This window comes from Puma concolor, chromosome D3 (assembly GCF_028749965.1).
Source record: "Puma concolor isolate L17-30 chromosome D3, mPumCon1.1.hap2, whole genome shotgun sequence".
In the NCBI taxonomy this organism is placed as follows: Eukaryota; Metazoa; Chordata; class Mammalia; order Carnivora; family Felidae; genus Puma; species Puma concolor.
Window position 1 is genome coordinate 14,656,634 of NC_141678.1, and position 21,538 is coordinate 14,678,171.

Genomic DNA, 21,538 nt, shown 5'->3' on the forward strand with positions numbered 1-21,538 from the left:
AATAAAGAACACCCGCTGTTTACCCAGGCTGGAGTCTTAATGGATTGTCATGTGAATGCGTGTGCGTTGTTCAAAGTGATCACCCCTTTCCAGAGTGCAACCGTGACGTGATTGCTGACATCCTGGCCGTGTATTTTCCATGTGCTCCTATGTGCTGGTTCTTCCACCAAGCCCTTCAACACTACAAAAAAGCATCTGCTGGCAGAAAAAACAAAACCTGTTCCACAGTCCGGGGCATATTCAAGGCACGCTATCATACCCTGGCGCATACCTTCCCCACAGACAGCCCAGGTCAGAAACGAAGCCCACACCTGCCTTCCGGCTCACGATCGGAACGTCTGTCTGGTCAGTTTCATCAGGCACATTCTGTGCCTCCTCTCCATACCCCACCACAGATGTCTGCACCTCAGGGCACGGTGTTGGCTCAGCTTCCAGCACCCATCTGTGACTTGGCGAGGAGGGGGAGGAAGAAAAGAAAAAGAAAAAAGAAATTCATGTGGTGAGTGAGCAAAATTGCCCACGTTGTCCCGAATGAGCCTCAAATCATCCACAATTTGATTGCCTTCTGAAAGGCCAGACCCTGAGGTTATTGAACCTCTTTTTGCATTTGAGTCTGAAAGATGGAACGGATGGTCCTTTACAAGTCTCTTCTGTAATTTTTAAGACTTTCCTTTCCTTTGAAGAAATGGGGAAAAAATTAGAAATGCTGAGTGGGACAGATCACAGGTTTTCCCCTGTCTTGTGCTTCTGTGCACAGAATCAGATAAATCAGTACCAGTTTAGTTTACCTGGTAAATTGAGAACACTTTTTATTTTCGTCATAGGAAGTACAGAGGTTGGCTTTTAGTTTTTGAAGACAGGCCTAGTCCACCATTTCAACTGAGCTGGAATGACAGTAGTCCTCAGCCCATCTCAGATCTACCTACCAAGGCTCTTTCGTTAAAGTCCTGGGAATCCGCATTTATAGCAAGCGTCCCAGGAGCACCTGGGTGGCTCAGTCGGTTGAGCATCTGACTTCGGCTCAGGTCATGATCTCACAGTTCGTGGTTCAAGCCACACGTCAGGCTCTGTGCTGACAGCTCAGAGCCTGGAGCCTGCTTCAGATTCTCTGTCTCCCCCCCCTGCTCTGTCCCTCCTCTGCTCATGCTCTATCTCTTTCTCTCTCTCTTAAAAATAAATAAACATTAAAAAACTTAAAAAAAAAAGTTTATAACAAGCATCCCATGTGATATAATGTATCCAGTCAGGCAAGTATGAATAGAGTTAACAAATAGTGACACCCATGGAGCTTAGATATTGCCCTTATGAACCCAGGGAGCAGTGTCTCCAAAACTTCACTCAAGTGTTACCTTTATTCACAATTTTGTCCAGTTATTTCATAATTGGTAACAGTGTATGCTTACAATTTTCTGTCAAGTGAGTCACTATCTTTACAAAAGTAAATTCATTTTAAAAGAGAAATTTGCTTTATTAGTTCAAATGAGAAACAGACATCTTGCCACAATGAGATGATGAATGTAAAAGTAAATATCATTTTTTTAAAAATGCTATGAAATTCTACCTAGACATTAGTACCTGCTGAAGCACTGAATCTGTGGCAGCATTTGGTGAAAAGACAACATCAGCAAATGCCAAAGAGGTGTTACAGACTTGGGAGCACCACGTGGAGACTCTCTCCTTGATAGATGATTGAGAGGGACGGAACGGAGAATAACTTCCTCACTGAGTGATTCAGTCCCATTGAATGTTGCCTAAGCACCACCTAAAGTCATTTCCCAGTGAATCACGGCACACACTTTAGCAGAACTGCAATAAAGTCCTCTCCCGAAAGTCTACTGACTCTGGATTTGCAAAAACAAAACAAAACAAAAAAACAAACACACACAAGAACAAAAACAAAACCAAAGGCCTGTACTATTTGGGACACTGGTAAGCATAGTACACGTGGTCCATGAGTCTCCAGGACCTCCCTCAGATGTCACTCTCAAAGGGTGAGGGTGTCACCAATTTGGATTAGGACCCAACTACCCACTCACTGCGGTTTGTGACCTTGGGCAAGTCTCCAGAAACCTTCCTTTCTACAACATAAAATGACACGATACTTGTTCAAGCCAAGATGAAATAAAATGATGTTTGAAAAGCCTTAACACAGAGGATGACACATGGTTGATGTTCAATAAATGGCAGCTTTTAAAAATTACTAAGACTTCATATTTTTAACCGTTTTTGATAGAACTCTTTGTAGAACACTATTCTACTTCCTAAATGCAGTGTAACTTGATGACTCAAGGTGATCATCTTGAATGTCTCTGCAGTCATTTTATTGTCATTGGATGCATTTCTAACACTTTCCCATATTCATCTTCTTGTTTGGCCATTCCACATATGCGGTGGGTTGACAAGCCAAAGGTCCTCAGACAGAGACCTGATTAAAACACAGCGAAATTACATGGGTAGCCAATAAAAATGCAAAAAAGATACTCTAATGGTAATCAGAAAAATACAAATTTATGCAACGAGATATTTTTGGTCCATCAGCATAACAAATTTTAAGAGTGCAGTTATCTAAGGTTGGTGAGAATATGGCAGATAAGCACTTTCATATACCAAGAGTGGTGATGTCAACGGTTACAACTCTTCTGGAGGACATATATCCTTTGGCCTGGCAATTCTATTTCTAAAAATCTGTGCAACAGAATCTCTTCCTTATGGACCCAGGATTGGATGTGCAAAACCCCTAGTGGTGGTGAGGATGGGGAGAAGTTATAACCCCGGTGCACTGCTGCAGAAAACAGTATAGCGGCTCCTCAAAAAATTAAACGTAGAATTACCACGCAATCCAGCAATTTCACTTTTGGTTATACACCCAAAAGAATTGAAAGCAAGGACTCAAACAGACATCTGTACCTGCATGTATCATAGCAACATTATGCATGATAGCCAAGAGGGGAAATAACCCAAGTGTCCGCTGATGGACGAATAACAAAATGTGGCGTATAGTGCGATGAAGTGTTATTCGGCCGTGAAAAAGAATAAAGTTTGGAGAGATGCTACAACATGGGTGAAAACGTTATGCTAAGTTTATTGAACTTAGACATAAAATGACAAACACCACTTATATGATATACCCATCACATCAAATTCATAGAAGCAGAAAGTAGAATTGTGGCTGCCCATGGCTGGGGGAGTGGGCCATGGGGAGTTAGTGTTTAAGGGGGATGGAGTCTCAGTGTGGGAAGATGAAAAGTTCTGGAGAAGGATGGTGATGGTCACACAGCAATGGGAATGTGCTACATGCTACTCAACTAAACATGGTTAAAATGGTAAATCTTATGTTAAGTATATTTTACCACAATTTTATTTTTTGTAAGTAATCTCTATATCCAACCTGGGGCTCAAACTCCCAACCCTGAGATCAAGAGTCCCATGCTCTACTGACTGAGCCAGTCAGACACACCTACCACAGTTAAATGAAACAGTGCAGAGCTAAACAAAAAAAGTGTCACTTGTGAACAGAACTTTGATGTCCTGGCGACTTCCTTCTTCTTATTTCACATTCAAGACTATGTGTAATAGGGGGACAGAGGATATCACAGATCTGGCCTCAAAGTAAGCAGAATGTTACTGAGTTTGTCTTTTTTTTTTCATTCTCTTTCTCCTATTCATCTTCATGCCCATAAAAATACTAATAGAAAACCGCTGATGTTTATTAAATAATTAGTAATTAAACAATTAGGCATTGTGATGTTTACTCTTCACAAAATTTACAGATTATGAAGATTCAGTAAGATAATATGTACAAAATGCTCAGCAAAGTTCCTTAATTGTTATTGTTCTGATTTTTATCTCATTTAATTCTCAAATCATTCCTATGACATAGGTATTATTGATAACCACATTGTATGGCAATAAAAATCAAGGTTCAGAGAAGTTAAGTGATTTATCTAAGGTCACATAGCACATGGCAGAGTTAAGGCTAAAAAGCAAACTGTCAGACCTCAAAGTCTATGTTCTTGACCACTATTCTGAGAATATTTTCTCAAGTCTTCATTTTCATGAGAAGATTCTAACTGTTTCTAAAAGTGCACCAAAGCAAGTTTTAATTAATGTTTTAAATTTCAAAAGATCTTTTTTTTTAATATAACTTATTGTCAAGTTGGCTAACATACAGTGTATACAGTGTGCTCTTGGTTTTGGGGGTAGATTCCCGTGATTCATCACTTATATACAACACTCAGTGCTCATCCCAGCAAGTACCCTCCTCAATGCCCATCTTCCCCTCTCCCCCCCTGCCCCCCTGCCACCCATCAACTCTCAGTTTGTTCTCTATATTTAAAGAGTCTCTTATGGTTTGCCTCCCTCTCTGTTTGAAACTATTTTTCCCCTTCCCTTCCCCCATGGTCTTCTGTTAAGTTTCTCAAGTTCCAAATGTGAGTGAAAACATATATTTGTCTTTCTCTGACTGACTTATTATTATAGTCTAATATAGTATATATTGCTATCTTCAATATCTAATGATTTATTCAAAATAATATAGTTGAAAAGCACATAATTTAAAAAAAAAACCCTCTATCCTACCCTTCCCCATCTTAGTTTTCATGTCCTATTCTCCAGAGGCAATCATCCCCAAACCTTATACATTTTTCCCTGGTACTTATTACCATCCTTCTAAATAAGAAACTTAAACTACTATTTCTTGATTTATCAATTTTAGAATGTCTATTCGTTCATTTCCCCCACACTAACACCACTCCTTACTTGGCCTCTCCTATCTCTCCAACATCATTACACAGCAATTTGGGGGTAGGAAATGTTTATATTATGACCATATAAATATTGTTTTCTACCAAACCAAGTAGATGCTCTATGACCATGCTTCCTCTCTTATAAAACCCTTTGCTTTTCCTAGAGTTAATTATTGACTTGGTTTTTTTATTTCTCTGGTTTTCTAAGTATTGTTTCTAAGTAATTTTCCAAGGGCTCCAACATTTCTGTCATAGGTTTATCAACAATATGTTCTCTACATTCAAAGAATCAGTTCCATGTTTTTCCAAGATCTCTCAGATTTTGTTTTCTTACTCCAATCAGGACACGTTATTCTCTAGGGCCTACTGCACAGCTGTCATTTTGAATCATCCCTTCGCCATTGTCCTCTGAATTTCCTTTGCCTCTTCCTCACTTTGAATCTCTTCTTCCTTAGAGTCTTATCTCACTCTTTCTTATTTTACTCACATTTTGTTGGAGTACATTTCCAAAAGTTTATTGAAAGAGGGTAAATGGGAGATAGATTTTTTACGCCCTTGCATGTCTGAAAATATCTTTGCTCTGTTACTCTGGTGACAGCTTGGCTGGGTATAAAATTCTAGATTGAAAGCTGATGACTGCTCTCCCCTCAGGTGTGGCACATCTATATCTAATACATAGATTTTTTATTCCTTTATGTTGTTTTATTTTTTTTAATTAAAAAAAAATTTTTTAAGTAATCTCTACACCCAATATGGGACTCAAACTTACAACCTTGAGATCAAGAGTTGTATGTTCTACTGATGGGGCTGGCAAGATGCCCCAATATATTTTTTAAGTAAGTTCTATGCCCAATGTGGAGCCTGAACTCATGACCCCAAGATCAAGAACAATGTGCTCTACTGACTGAGCCAGCAAAGTGCCCCTCCTTCTTGTTGTTTTAGTGGGGTTTCTGGAAGAAGCAAAGACAAATGTAGAGTATTAGTTTACCATGTTTACCAGAAATCCCCCCAACAACTTTTTGTCTTCCAGTATTTGTTGAAATCTCTTATCCACTATTGTCTCTTCTCCCACTCTTTTTGTCCTTGTGAGTTAGTACTTTCTCATCCCTTTATTGTCTTTCAGTCAGATTTTGGGAGGAAGAGGAAATAAAGGTGTCTCCCAATATACTGGCTTTAATTGGAAATTTCACAATGGTTTATTAAATAAAACTCAAATGTCTTGAATCAGGTAATAAAATATCCATACATATGAACAGAGGGTGAGCCCTCCAAAGGATGAATTTTGTGCCCTCTTTTGCATCTGAGGAGACAAGACCACTTTATACTTTCCTATGAGATCTCTACTCCTCAGCTCAACTTGGCTAGCACCTAAACACTGCAAATTACTTCCTGCACACATAAAATTACAAATGCAATTATACTTGGCTTTCCTATTTACAACATGAGCAGGTTATGTTATCCCCAGATCTAAATAAGATTTTTTTAATGTTTACTTATTTTTGAGAGAGAGAGAAAGAGAGAGAGAGAGTCCAAGTCAGGGAGGTGCAGAGAGAGGGAAACACAGAATCCGAAGCAGGTTCCAGGCTCTGAGCTGTCAGCACAGAGTCTGACATGGGACTTGAACTAACAAACTGCAAGATCATGACCTGAGCCAAAGTCAGACACTTAACTGAACCACCCAGGTGCCCCTCTAAATCAGAGTTTTGCTTTTATTTCTATTTTATTTATGTTATGTTACGTTACCTTATGTTATGTTATGTTATGTTATGTTATGTTATGTTATGTTATGTTATGTTATGTTATGTTAAGTTACATTATGCTACGTTATGTTATTTTATGTTTTAAGAAAGGGACAGAAGAGCAGTGAAACACACTGGTGAAAGAATTATGGATAAAATACTACTATTCTCTATTTTTACAGAAATTTAAAAGTTTTAAAAAATCCAGACAGTTAAATAGTGACCTACAATCTCAAAGATATAGTTCTTCCCTGTCAGATGGGTTTCTGATACAGGTTGATTTTCCTGGAAGTAGAATACCGAAACAGAGTTTGAAGTACAACAGTTAGGACTCAACATCTGTGAAAACAAGTGGAAGGAAGCATGTGGGATAATTGGAAATATAAAAGCTGGTCTCTTCCCTAGCTCCTGACACAGGGCTCCTGAAACCCTTGTAAATTCCTAAGCTATAAGAGCTCCGGGAGCATCTTTTGATCCAAAGAGGCGACTCTGTGTAGCCTCCCGGATGGGTTCCTGGATGGGGGCTGGTCACTAGAAAGACCAAGCCAGGATTAGAAGCTTGGAATTTTCAGCCCCACTCCCTGTTCTCTAGAGAGGGCAGAGGGGCTAGAAATGGAGTTAATAATTAAGCATGCTACATGAGGAAGCGTCCATAAAATCCCACTATTCTGGGGTTTGGAAAGCTTACAGCTTGGTGTGCACATCCACATGCTGGGAGGCTGACACACCCCAGCTCCTCAAGGACAGAAGCTCCTGCACTCAGGACACTCCCAGACCTCGCCCTATGTATCTCTCCATCTGCCTGCTCATCTGTATCCTTTATCACGTCCTTTCATAAGCTGGTAAATGTAACTATTTTCCTGAGTTCTGTGAGATGCTCTAGCAAATTAATTGAACCTGAGAAGGGGATTGCAAGAACTCTGATTTACAGCCAGTCAGTCAGAAGTATAGGTGATGAGCTGGACTTGTAGCAGGCATCTTGGGTGGCGGTTGAGGGGGCAGTCTGGCAAGACTGAGCGCTGAACCCGTGGGATGTGATGCTATCTGCATACAGTGTCAGAATTGAGTTGAATTGTAGGACACCCAGCTGGTGTTGCAGAATTGCTTGGTGCGGGGAAAACCCCCATGTATCTGGTGTCAGAAGTGTTGTGAGTGTGGTAGTATGAGAATAAAGGAGAAACACAGGAGGGAGAACTGTTTTTTTGGTTTTTTTTTTTTTCTAAACAAAGCAGAACTGGGCAGAGAGAAAAGCCCAACCATGGTGCACGTCCAACAAAGCCTCCGCCAAACCCACAGGAAGCTCTGTGGCAATGATTGCCTTTCAGAGTTTCTGAGTTGAGCCAAAGTAACAGGCTTGCACAGCCCCATCCCACTCTTGCCTCCCTCAGTCACCCGGTGTGAGCTGCCCCAAAAGGGACATGACCTTGGATGAACAGCTCTCCGCAGCTAAGGCGGAAGCCAAAGGAGCCGACAGCAGAGGCCATCTCTTGATTGTGTTCCTGGCAACAGGACAGCAAGTCTTTCCTTGAATACGGTCTGGGCAGCCCATCTCTTTGTCCATCATTACTGTATGAGTCTCCTATGGCTGCTGTAACAAATTAGCATAAAGATAGTGGCTCAAAGCAACACAAATTTACTATCTTACAATTCTGGAGGTCAGGAGTCCAAACTCATCTTGTTGGGCTAAAGTCAAGGTATAGGCTCTAGGGGAGAATCCATTGCTTTGCCTTTCCCATCTTCTAAAGACTGTTCACAATTCTTTTTTTTTTTTTTTTTAATTTTTTTTTCAATGTTTATTTATTTTTGGGACAGAGAGGGACAGAGTATGAACGGGGGAGGGGCAGACAGAGAGGGAGACACAGAATCGGAAACAGGCTCCAAGCTCTGAGCCATCAGCCCAGAGCCTGACACGGGGCTCGAACTCACGGACCGCGAGATCGTGACCTGGCTGAAGTCGGACGCTCAGCCGACTGCGCCACCCAGGCGCCCCAAGACTGTTCACAATTCTTGACCTGTGACCTCTGGCCAGCAACACAGCACTCCAACCTCTGCTTCCACCGCCATACCTTTCTCTGATTTCCCTGCCTCCCTCTTTCACTTATAAAGACTCTCATGATGACACAGGACCCACTGGATAACCCAGGATAATCTCTGCATCTCAAGATCCTTAACTTAATCCCATCTGCAAAGACTCTTTTGCCATGGAAAGTAACATATTCTTAGGATCCAGGGATTAGGCTATGAACATCTTTGGGGGACCATTATTCTCCCTACCAAAGTTACCAAAGAGATATTCTAGAGTAACTGGCAAGAGTAGCACCAAGCAGATACACTCATCTGAGCCCTACATTTGTCTACAGTAATATCTCATGTGAACCGAGAGCTTACTCTGTCCCAAGGACTGCGCTAAGTGCACAACATGAATATCTCATTTCTGTCTCTCAACATTCTGAGGTGGGCACTATTATCATAATCTTTATTTTGCAGATAAGGAAGTGGAGGACCAAAGAGGTTAAGCTGTTTATGTTTGGTCAAACTGCTGGTCAGTGGAAGAATCCTAATTTAAACCCCAGTCTGCCTAACTCCAAAGCTGGTAGGTACCCTTGACCATGTCTTTCTAATCCTCCTTTGCTTGTTGCTAAGGTTAGGACTTTAAGCTGCTAGACACAACCGCCTCCCCTCACCCTACATGCCAGCTCAGGGTGGCACACGACAAAGGCTTGATAAATATGTGTTGAACTGAGCTCCCCAAAATGTAATCTCTGGCCAGTTTCTGCATAACCTTTAGGGCATTCCCAAATTCCCATATTCTTATTCTCACATCCAATAAACTTTTATTGGGCATTTACATGCCAGGGACTGGGGAAATTCAAAGATGAATAAAACATGTGGCTTATTTCCGGGAAGCTCACTTTCTAGTGAGGGAGTCATGATTTTGACCTTGGAGCAATTTTGAGTTTTTCTCCTTTTTCATTCCTTTAGACAATCAGCAGTGAATTTGAAAACAGGAAGCATCGTTGTTATTGTTTTCAACACCTATCCACAATAGGAGCCTGAAGAATAAGAAGAGGGGGCTGGAAGTTTTTGAGCTTTTCTGTCATATTAATATATATTTTTTACTGTGCACTGTATGCAAGGATGACTTTAGGTTTTATTTCTCTTTGTAAAAATGGAAGTGTGTTCTATATATTATTCTTATGCTTGTCTTTGCATTTAGGAATGCACAGTGGATGTATTTCCAAGCTTATATTCTCTTAACTGTTTTATTCCCCCACTGATGCTTATCAAAATAGTTCAAGTATTTTCCCCCAAAACTTGGAGGATAAGAACTTCCTTTTGTTGTGGTTACAACAACCTTGAAGAATGACGGGTCTACCTTTTTCTAAACCATCTAGCCCCTCATCCCCAGAAAGGTCTTTTCCAAAGCCTAAATTTGACGGGTCTTTTCTCTCCCAAATTTCCCCAGTGCCTGCAGGATAAATCCAAATCTGAACTGGTTGGCCTAGCATATAATGATATTCAGAATATGGCCCCTAGAGCTATTCAGCCTCACATGGTGACTCTACACATACACCTTACGCCCCCACTGTTTTTTTCATTCCACCTTAGTGGCCTTCTTGCAGACTCTCAAAGACACCAGCCTATCTTGAATCCAGGCCTTCCAACATCCTCTCCTCTCTGCTTGGACAGCTTCCTCTACTCCCTCCATCAGGATAAATTCTACTCATCCCTTGGATTTCTGCTGAAGCATCATTTCCTTAGGGTTTTCCTAGGCCCCTCCTAGCCTGGGTCTTTGTTTTCTTCCCTTCATCCTGGGTACATGCATCACACTAGAAATTAATTTAAATGTCTGTTTTGCCTGCAATTCTCTCTGCCCCTCTGGAGAGTCTGTCTCCTTCACCTGCTGAACACTCCCCACGCCCCCATTCCAGGCCCTGCACAATTGGTGGCACATTGCAGATACTGATAAATGTTTGCTAAATGAGTGACAATGGATGACTCATGGGGAAACTTTACTGCTTCTGGTTAATATACAATGCGTAGGTGCAGTCTCATGTTGAGTATTTGGTTCCACTGACAATGATAAAGGGAAAAATCGCTTACCAAGGTGAATGCACCCTAGTTTCTTTTTCAAAACTACTGTAAGAGTCGTTCTTTTCTTGTGTTTATTCATTTATTTGTGGCTTTAATCATTGTCAACCAATGTATTTTAAATGGGTCTTTAATAAACCAATTATCTGAACTGTTTGAGATCTGATCTTGTTGTTGGTTGTTTCTGTTGACTCTCGCTCATGGTGGACTGTTTCCTTGTGTGTTTTGTACTTTTGAACAAATAGATCTTTGTTTGTGGGCATCTGGTACATCTAGGCTGAAGGTTTGTCCTTTCAGAGTTTGTTTAGCTCATTTTCCCATTGTATAAATTTGAACTCTAAACCTATGTTAGTATAGTCCTGTTGTGACGAATTCAGAGGGGGCATTTCTTTCCTACTCAGGGTCCAGAAAAAAAAGAGATAAGCTTCCTTATTATCTATGTTGGCTGGATGAGTTTTTCTAGTCCCTCCACCCTTTCCCTAAGGGTGTAGCTCTTTGAGGGTCTTTGTCTATGTGGAGGCCACAGTTCCATCCCCCCAGTCTTGTCCCCTGTCCTTTGGGACTTTTACAACTGAAACCCCTCCCCAGCTCCACGAAGATAATCCTTACCAGTTTGGTTTTCACCCTCTGTTTTGCTGACTCCTAAAGATTATCCCCTTTTTTCTGGTGTCATTATATTTTATCCAGCATTATCTAGACGACTATCAAATGTGGGAAAAGTTTTTACATGATCTAATCCAAAATATTAACCAAAAATGGAAACCCAGTAGACTAGTTTATAGATCTTTCCTTCATTCTGTGTGCATGCGTCTGGTTTTCTAAAAACTCACTTTGTTCTCTTCTTATTTTCTGTATATTTACCACTTTTCTCCTATCCTCTTCCTACATTTACAACAGTTACATTACAGAACAAAATGCCTTATGCTAATAATGTCTTATGTATAAACTAGACTTTTCTTCCCTTTAGTATTTGGCTCCTTTTACTGGTTCTTTTTCACCTCCTTTCCTAACTATCCTTTTATGTAATTTTCTAGTGAACAGGCACCAAATATAGCTAGTATCTGATCCATATGTCACCTGCTAATTTAAATGTTCTTTTCTTAAAAAAAAATCTATCCCAATTTTGCAGATAAAAAAAAAATCTCGAGGTCGACAAAACTGCTAGCAATGTTTCCACACACACCATTGTCAAAAGGCTGGCAAATTTGGTAACGTGAGGTGGCCAAGTTTTTAAAAATTCAGTACTAGTATTGCAAGTCATATTTATAATTTGAATAACAATTCTGACTCACTTAAAGCATGTTCTAGCCCTAGATAAATTGCTTTTGGTCTTAGGTCCAGGTATACATGCACACAAGTATTTCTATTAATATACGTGTGTGTCGGGTGTGCTCTATAGAGATAACATTTGCAGCCTCAGAGTGCTTAGCAGAGGGCCCAGTTTGTAATGCTGTTTTTCATTATTCCCACCTTCCTTGGAATTTTGCATTTACATAACACCAAGTGAAAATGAAGTGAGTATCGAAGTAACTACTCTTGTCATTGCTATGGTCAAGGTTACACATTAGCTAACTTACAAACAAATCCCTCTCGGTGACAGAAATATTAGCAACTGAGATAGTTTATAAACACAGCCACAAACTTTTTCAAAAGGACTTTTAAAAAATTCCCTTAGTTATGACAGCTTCGGCTAATGAATATTCTACTAGCCTTTTCCTTTCAGCCTCCGAAATGTTTTAAGATTTAGTAAACCCCAATTTTAAGGATTTAGAAAGTTGTCGCTGTGAGGTTATCTACTGGGATGTAACAGACAGACCACATCTAAATGTGATGGCTTAAAATAACAACCATTTTATTTGCTCATGAGTGTGTGGGTCAGGAATTAGGGCCGAGCACAGAGGGACAGTTCTTCCGTGTTCCATGTGGTGTTAGCTGGGGTGGGTTCACGAGGGGCTGAAAGACCCACGATGGCCTCACTCACAGGGCTGGTGCTTTAGCCGAAATGGCTTGAACAACTGGGGACTGCATAGGACAGCTGGGCCTCTTTTCTTGTGGTGTTGGCTGGACTCCCTCATGTCTCCGGGGCCTTCTGGCTGTCAGCTGAGTTCCTGGAGTCCCCTCCCATTGGCTTCTTTCTCCAGCAGGAATCCCTGGACTTCTTGACACAGCAGATGGTATTCCCTCTAGCTAAAGTGTAAACTTCCAGGCCTCAGCTTGGAAGTTCCGGGATAGTATTGCCACCATGTTCTCGTGGTCAAAGCAAGTCAAAGGCCAGTCTTCGAGAAGTGAGGAAATAGATTCCATCTCTTGAGAGGAGGAGCTTCATGCACCCATAGGGATGGGAGGAATGGCCAGCAACCATCTTTGCAGACAATCTACCACGGTCACTTTATTTATGTGTTTATAAATAATTGGCACCCATTCTGTTTATACAGTTGCTACAAATCAAAGGAGAAGTGAATTAACTATAGCTCAATACTAGTATTGGGATAGTTTATAGTACTTGGACTAAAGATGTCAAGGTATTTTTCCAATATAAATATACTTAGGGCACGGTTTGAATGTCACTGTTATTTTTTCAGCGCTTACAATTTCAAGTGAGAAGGTCTCATTTGGTTAACAGTAAAACTTAAGCTAACGTCACCTAGTCCTCAGAATCTGGGGGGTTACCTTTAGTTCATAACTTCTGTGTGCACCTTCTCCCTGGCGGTCACACAGGAGTACAGGGAGACGTGAATAAAGGATCTTGTTTTCTTGTTCTCATAACACCATATTGCAGGCTTGGACCAACTTTCTAATCCCACTAATTGTTTTTTAAAGAAATAACACGATTTTGATTTTGCAAATTTTATCACACCAAGTTCTCCACAATTGGGTACACCAAGATCTTACCATTGAAACCCTTCCTGGTGTTGAGCAGATGGATAATTTTGAAATATGTACGTATGGAATTAAGTTCCATGACTATCCAAATACGCCAACCATTTCCATGGCATTTGGAATTATGCAATGGAAAATGTTTCCAGTGATGCCCTTTTATGTGTTAATTTTGTGAAATTTATTCTCAATTATAATTTCAAATCACCTGAGAAACAGAAGAAAATTAGACGTTGTATCAAAACCAAGAACTTATTTGAATTTAGCATTAAGAAAACATTTTAAATTAATTAATTGGCACAAACTGAAGATAACCCATGTTTAACAAGCCAGTTCTGGTTGACATTTGTCAAAATATGACATACTGAGCATGTTGTTTTTTGTCCAACATCCCTTAAATTTAAGAACAAAATTAAAGCAGAGGGCACAAAATCATTTACTCCCATGAGATTCGTGAAAATTTAATTAGATACCCCTTTAAGAAAGAAATTTGCTTTCCTTAAATTTTTTTAAAATCTGTACCTTTAAATGGCCTTTACATGTTATGACTTTTTCAAGACACGACTGTCCAATTCTCATATTAATGAACATGCAGATATTTTAATTTCCTGCACATCTGCCAAGTATTTTCAGTTTGGAACACGACTGAATTCTAAGGTGCCTCCCTTTAAAAAAAATACACTTTCTCTTAAGTTGAAAGAAGTTTTTAAAATATATTTTGAACCCTCTATCTTCGAAACACTTAAAATATCTTCAGGCTTAAAACTTCTCCACGTTGACTTGGGGCAAGCCTGGCTCTTCAATTTTCAGTACTGCTCTCTCGTTTGATTTTTCGGCACTGCATGTATTTGAAGTAAATGCATTTGTCTTATCACATTGCCATTGAACTTGGGCCAAATGCTTTGAAAGAGTGGGTTTAGGGGGATTGGAGGAACAGGACAAAATGTCTATAAATAGCAGTTCTTTGTGTAGCATCTACTGTATAATAAAGTGTTGTGTAACTCTGCCATGCAACGTAAGTAATGATAGTAATTTGCATTTTCTTATTACTATTCATCCTCGAATTGAATCTACGGTCTTTTGCCAATATTAAGGTCTATTTCTCACATCCTTACATCCCCCAGGGTCCCTGCTATCACGAGAGAGGGGAGATAAACAGTCCCCTCATTCTGCACACAGATTGTGCGACAGGTACGCACCAACTGCTTTTGGCCTCTGCGTTTCCATCTCATAGACCCAAAGGCGGTGTGGTCCATGGGCGGACCAGCACCAAACAGAGCCAGCATAATGTAACTACACTGCCAGCCCCTCCTTATTAACTAACGCCTGTTCCTCTTTTTGTAATCATGATGACCCCAGAGATTCTAGCCCAGGGCAATTAGGCGGGTCTCAAACTCGAGAGAATCAGGAAAGACTCCAGAAGAAGAAATATTTTTAAAACTTCACCAGCCTGGAGGGCCTGTTACAAAATAATGTATGTGACAAAATAATGTGACTGAGAAATTAACTGGACTTAACTTTCTACTGTAGACTCATCACAGAAGACTAAGGGTTTTTGTTTTTGTTTTTTTCTCCCCCCCTCCACCCCCCCCCGCCGAGCAGTTAAGCCTCAGAGTCCTGGGGGTTAGGTTTTGGGTTTGCCTGGCTCAGGGGAGCTTGGATGCCTAGGAACTTTGGGATTGGGAGTTGAATTATGAATTATCAAAATGTGAGGAGGTGGGAGTGTTACTTGAGAGAGCAGAGGTCTGACTCCCTGAATTCCACGCTAGAGATGCAGAACGGTGGCAGTGAGGAGCACAATGGTGGGAGAGAGATACATTATGTGGTATCTGGGGCTTCTCGGCAAAAATCTGCACACCAGCTGCTTGGAGACCTGGTTAAAATGCAACTCTGATTCAGGAGCTCTGGAGTGGGTCCAGAGACCCTGCATTTCTAACAAATTCCCAAAGAGTGTTCCTACTGTTGGTTCCGGGACCTCGCTTTGAGTTAGTAGGCGAGGAGGAGAAGGTGGAAGAATTTTGAAGGAGGGGTACAGGGAAGCCTGAACCTCAAATCTGTGGCAAGGAGCATCTATTCCGATAGACTGCAGAAAAAAATAAACACTAGAAAGCCCTCACTCAAATTTCCTGGCCTCTTTCCCCCACAACCTCCTAGGCTTTTAGAATAATCCCAGGAAAGTCAAGGTACCCAACAACTCCAACCGAATGCGTTTCCAAACTCCCTTGACTTGAGGCAGAAACAGTGGAGGAACTTGTGCCAGGTTATATTTAATTTAGAAAAAATTCAGAAACGTGAAATTTTTTGAGCCCATGGAGCAAACTCATATGAATCACCCTTTCAATCTCAAAGAGAATCAGATTTAGGAATCGATAAATAACCATTCCTTAGTTACTCAATTAACACATGTTAGGGGGTGATGAGTGGTTTTCCTAAACCCTGATGTGGGGCGTTTGGGGGCTTCTGACAAGAGAAACTCATTGAAGGGAACAAGTGCCCCAAAAGATCTGAGGATTCACATTCCTTATCAGTCGATGATTTTGCCGTGGTCACCAAAGAAGATGGCCCTTCCTCTACACACACTCTTCAATAGCCCTTGGGAGATCTTTCCCTCCTTCAAGTCCTTGCTCTTCATTTAAACATGATTTCACCAGTATAAACATGTTCAGAAGAAAGACCCAGTTTGATTTTCTTCTGCCAGCATCTTCCAAAGATAGCCTCGCAGCCCATTCTCTCATAAGAACAAATCTTAAAAATAAACTAAGGCAGTAAGTACTGTGCCCAAAGCCAAGTTTGTTCCAAAGCTGAGAGTAATAAAATCCAGGGCTCCCTTTCCCTAATTCAATTTTAAGAGCAAATGCCTTTCGTTGCTAATTTTGTTTGTAACTTCTGATCCTGCCATCTCGAGGAGCTGCTCTTTTACAAAGCACTCCCACATCTGGTTCTGATTACATAAGAAAAGGGTTCTGTTGTTGTTGTTTGTTTTGTCTTTTATTTTTTAAATACTTATTTATTTTTGAGAGGGAGAGAGACAGAGACAGAGACAGACAGAGCACAAGCAGGGGAGGGGCAGAGAGAGATAGACACAGTATCAGAAGCAGGCTCCAGGCTCCCAGCTGGCAGCACAGAGGCCCACCAGGGGCTCGACCGAACGCACCAACCTCAAGATCATGGCCTGAGCCGAAGTCGGACACGCAACTGACTGAGCCACCCAGGTGTCCCTACCTAAGAAAAGTTTGTGGCTATGCTCATCAATGTCATAATTCACAGGGAGATACCAGTATGACTTACCCTTAATCCTCCCAGAACGTCTACAATCTAGGCATAGCGTAAGGAGTGACTGCATCTTTTGCCTGATCATCTGTCCACAGGAAATAAAAAGTCATAAAGTAATCCAACATTTTTGCTTGACCAGGTGTCTTTTTTTTTTTTTTTTTTTTTTAATTAGTTGCCTGGGCGCCTGGGTGGCTCAGTTGGTTAAGCCGTTAAGCGTCCGACTTCGGCTCAGGTCATGATCTCCCCATTTGTGAGTGGGAGCCCCACGACCGCTCTGTGCTGACAGCTCAGAGCCTGGAGCCTGCTTCCGATTCTGTGTGTCCCTCTCTTTCTGCCCCTCCCATGCCCATGCTCTGTCTCTCTTGTCTCTCAATAATAAATAAACGTTAAAAAAAAAAAAAGAAATTTAATTAGTTGCCCATGTTTACAGTAATTTCACATAAACATCTAAATTTCTGATTTCCTTTAAAAAATCAGAAGTGCTGGCAACATTTGGAGGCCGTCCCTCGTGGCCAAATACTGGCAGAGTGGACGTTTGTGTGGACGTTTATGATCTTTTGGCCACCGGTATCTGCACCCTTCCCCTACATTCAAGGATGTCCTCAGTTTCCAAGTCCTGGTGGGAGGCGGGGTCATTTCCCGACATTCAAGCTACATACCGGGGATTCACTAGCATGTGACCTGGGCCTGGACAATTACGCAGGTCTCCCCCAGGCTTTTAACGGGGCGCTAGCTTTAGTTAGCATCCAGTGCAGCAGACAATTGGTGAATTCTCCCTGACAGCAGAATTGGTGAAAGCGACATCCAGTTTCTAGCGGCAGCGGGGGTAGTAGCCTCCGAAGGTCCGCAGTAGCTGCACTTTCCTTACTGGCTTGGTTCCGTGGCCTACTTTTGACCTTGGTTTCAGTTCCTTGGGCCGTCTTTGCCCCATTTGCGAAGTCGGGGTCTCCAGTCTTGTGACTGATGGTGAGTACTTCCTTCCTACAGTCCTTTCCTGCTTAAATCTTTCATCTACAAACTCCGCCACCCTAGACGCAGGCCGTAGTTAACTCCCAGGCTGCTTAGAGACATGTGAGTTTGTAATTTTGGTCTTTATCTCTTTCTCTTTAAAGCTAAAGATCACCCAGGGCAAGGATCCACAGGGTTCAAACGGGGAAAATTTTCCCACAGGGACCCCTTCCCACCCCCACCTCCTGCCACCTTGCCATTTTCCCTTACATTTCATTGGGCAGAACTGGGTCACATGCTCACCTTTACGCCAATCAGGGGACGAAGATTGCTGTGATTGGCTTAGGATAGGCCCTAGTTCAACTTTGGCTGTTAGAACCACCTCGGAAGCTTTTTAAAATGCCAATCCCTGGTCCCACCCCACCCCGAGGCCAACTTTAATGGGTCTGGCTGGACTTCAGGTACTGGAATTTTGTAAAATCTTCAGATGCTTTTAATGCCATCCTTGTCTCTAGTCCAGCCCCCTACCCCTGCCCATTTTACAAATGCCAAGACTGAGGTCCAAAGGCATTAAGTAACTTGCCCAAAGTTCGATTAATAACAAAAACAAACACAAACACACTCACAACATTAAATGGACACCTTTGTTCTTCCAGCGTACGCACGTGAGTGGCATTCTCTTTCCTAGAAAGTGAAGTGATCAGATGTTCAGGAACTGAAAAGCAGTAGAGGGTAGAGCAGTGGTTCTCAAACTTGAGTGCATCAGAATTCCCTGGAGGGCCTGTTACAACACAGATGGCTGGGCCCACCCCCAGAGTTGCACATTCAGTGGGTTTGGGTGGGGAGAAGAATAATTACCATTTCTAACAAGTTCCCAGGGGGATGCTGCTGCTGGTCCCAGGACCATACAAGCTTAGCAGCTAAGAGTTCGGGCTATAGAATCACACTGTCCTGGCAAGATCCAGTTGTGCCCCTTATACCGAGCCACAAAACCTACTAAACTTTTGGGCAAGTGACTCAACACGTCTATGAAATGGGGCCAACGGTAGTTGCTTTGGCTTATCACAACAACTGAGTGGGTATGATAAATGTAAAGCACTTACAACACTGGCCCATAGTAACTGTCTAATGAATAGTAGCTATTATCATTCATTCATTCATTCATTCATGGAACAATGATTGAGTGCTTCCTTTGAGCCATGCACAATTCTAGGCACCAGGAATACAGTGCTGAATAAATCAAAGCGTTGCCTCCCAATGAGCTTACGATCCACCGGGGAGGCACACAATACTTGACCTCATAACTATATAATATTACTCAGAAGAACTCTGCATTCCAAGCAAACTGAACAACAGTGCACACAGCGTTTTATGAGAACTCGGTCCAGTCTCATTCATGTCTTCCAGCTCAAGGAGACAGTAGCATCATGTTTCTAATGCAAAGGCCCCTTAGCAGAATGGCTATCTATGTGTAATTTATATCTATATTTATGTAGATTTAAAAAACATATGACATCATATGTACTATTTATATATTATATATTACATCGATAACATTTATTGAGTCAATATTATATATTTTTATGTTTTTATGTTCCATATTTTTATATTCATATTTATATTTTATATACCACAGGGATAGGCTTACGTGATTCTGGAGGCCAAGAAGTCCCACGATCTGCTGTCTTCCAGCTGAAAACCCAGGAAAGCTGGTGGTATAATTCAGTCTGAATCCAAAGGCCTGAGAATCAAGAGCGCCAATGTCTGAGGGTAGAGAAGATGGATGTCTCAGCTCAAAAGAGAGCAAATTCACCCTTCCTCTGCCTTTTTGTTCCATTCAGGGCCCCACTGGATTGCAGGATACCCACCCCCACTGGTGAGGTGATCTTCTTTACTCAGTCCACCCGTTCAAATGCCAATGTCTTTCAGAAATGCCCTCAGAGACACACCCCCCCAAAATAGTATTTTACCACCTTTCTGGGCATCCAGACTCCAGTCACATAACCCATAAAATGAACCCTCACAGGCATACTCAGACCAGCCAATTCTTGAGGAGGTTTGACTTGAGAGGAAGCTTTTGAAACAAGAACAGGGTGGGTGGAGAGTGTGCTAGAAGGGAAGGAGAGAGTAAGGTGGCAATGTACTGGATGCTTTACATGTGTTCCTTAATCCTCACAGACACCTTTGGAGTAGAGATTATTGGACAAGGAGAGAAGCAAGCTGGCCAAAGCTCAGTGGTGGAGTGAACACGAAGGAACTGAACAAAGTTAAGAGTTGGCTGGGGACGAAGCAGAGAATATGGGCACTGTCATATCACAAGCCACATTTGACCAGATTCAGATGAATCCCCAGGCAGGCGCTAGAGTAAAGCATAACTGCCATCATGTATTTGCCCCAGTGTCCCTCTACTGTGTTCCTAGAGCAGGTGTCAGTGATGTAATAAGGTAGAAGGAGTGGCTACTTCTGAATCAGAACACTTCTGGGGCCCCTGGGTGGCTCAGTTGCTTGGGCGTCCCGCTTCTGCTCAGGTCATGTTCTCACGGTTCGCGGTTCGAGCCCCTGGTGGGCTCTGGGCTGACAGCTCAGAGCCTGGAGGCTGCTTCTGATTCTGTGTCTCCCTCTTTCTGGGCCTCCCCCGCTCACGCTCTCACTCTCTCTCTCAAGAATAAACAATAAAAGGGGCGCCTGGGTGGCGCAGTCGGTTAAGCGTCCGACTTCAGCCAGGTCGCGATCTCGCGGTCCGTGAGTTCGAGCCCCGCGTCGGGCTCTGGGCTGATGGCTCAGAGCCTGGAGCCTGTTTCCGATTCTGTGTCTCCCTCTCTCTCTGCCCCTCGCCCGTTCATGCTCTGTCTCTCTCTGTCCCAAAAATAAATAAACGTTGAAAAAAAAATTTTTTTAAATAAAAAAAAAAAAGAATAAACAATAAAAATAAAAAAAATAAAAAAAAAATAAAAAAGAACACTTCTGACTCCAGGCCAGCCTCATCTTGTCTCCATATTGTCTTTCTCAAACGTTAATAAACAAAACAAACAAACAAAACCACTTTATTATGGATGTAATACATACTCATTGCTGGGAAATACAGATCAGCAGGAGAGAAGAAAATAAAAGTGATCTATAATCACCTCATCTCAGAAAAAAACAAAAACAAAAAAACAAACACCCTCCCCCCCCCCCCCCAACTAAAATTTTAGTACTGATTCTCTGATCTTCAGATCAGGGACCCTGCCCTCTGTGCTTAATAACTAGCCCTTTCCAGTTACACATATTCACCTAGCTGGAAGTTTATTTTTTGTTTTCACTGTGGACTTGTTTCTGGAGCTTGGTTCTCTAGATTTTGTTGGGCGAGGGACATGGATTTGGGCGGTAGATTGGAAATGTATGTGTTTGGAGTCGTTTATCAATTCAAAGTACTCACCTCCCAGCTTTGGGGCCAAAAGGTATTTCAAGCCTTTTTTCCTAGAGCATCTATATTCAAGAACAGGCCCCATCATTTGGGGTTGTTTTTTCCTCCGGATTTTTTTTTTTTTTTTTTTTTTAGCGCTGGCGGCTTTCTGTTCCTTTGAACGGTAGGTGTTTGAACTTTGGTGGTGGCTGGAATTGGCACTGACCGTGAGACTTTGGTTTGAAACGATGACTGGCGGCTGCAAGGGGTGGCCCTGCCTCTCCAGCTCCCCCACATCCCGGGGCTCAGGAAGCCCAGCCGCACCGGCCAGAGGGCAGCGCGGGTCTAAAAGGGCGGACCCGGAGGGAGGCTGGCAGCCGGCGCCTACCGGTAACGTGGTAACCGGCGCCTTGGCAACGGAGAGGGGGCGGGACTCACGGAGGAAGTCGGAAGCTGGCGGCTAAATCTCGCGAGAGTTG

General features: G+C 42.1%; 1 long non-coding RNA gene across 2 annotated transcripts; it reads right to left on the bottom strand.

The window, feature by feature from the left end:
* Nucleotides 1-1,333: 1,333 nt before the first annotated feature.
* Nucleotides 1,334-21,537, bottom strand: LOC147575323 (uncharacterized). Of its 2 annotated transcripts, none has more exons than XR_015242263.1 (3): nucleotides 21,093-21,537; nucleotides 19,323-19,415; nucleotides 1,334-2,425 (listed from the first exon to the last, which is right to left on the bottom strand). It is a non-coding gene; the product is annotated as an uncharacterized LOC147575323 (long non-coding RNA). The 2 variants fall into 2 exon arrangements; XR_015242264.1 differs by lacking the exon at nucleotides 1,334-2,425 and adding an exon at nucleotides 12,408-13,014.
* Between the last annotated feature and the right edge of the window lies 1 nt (nucleotide 21,538).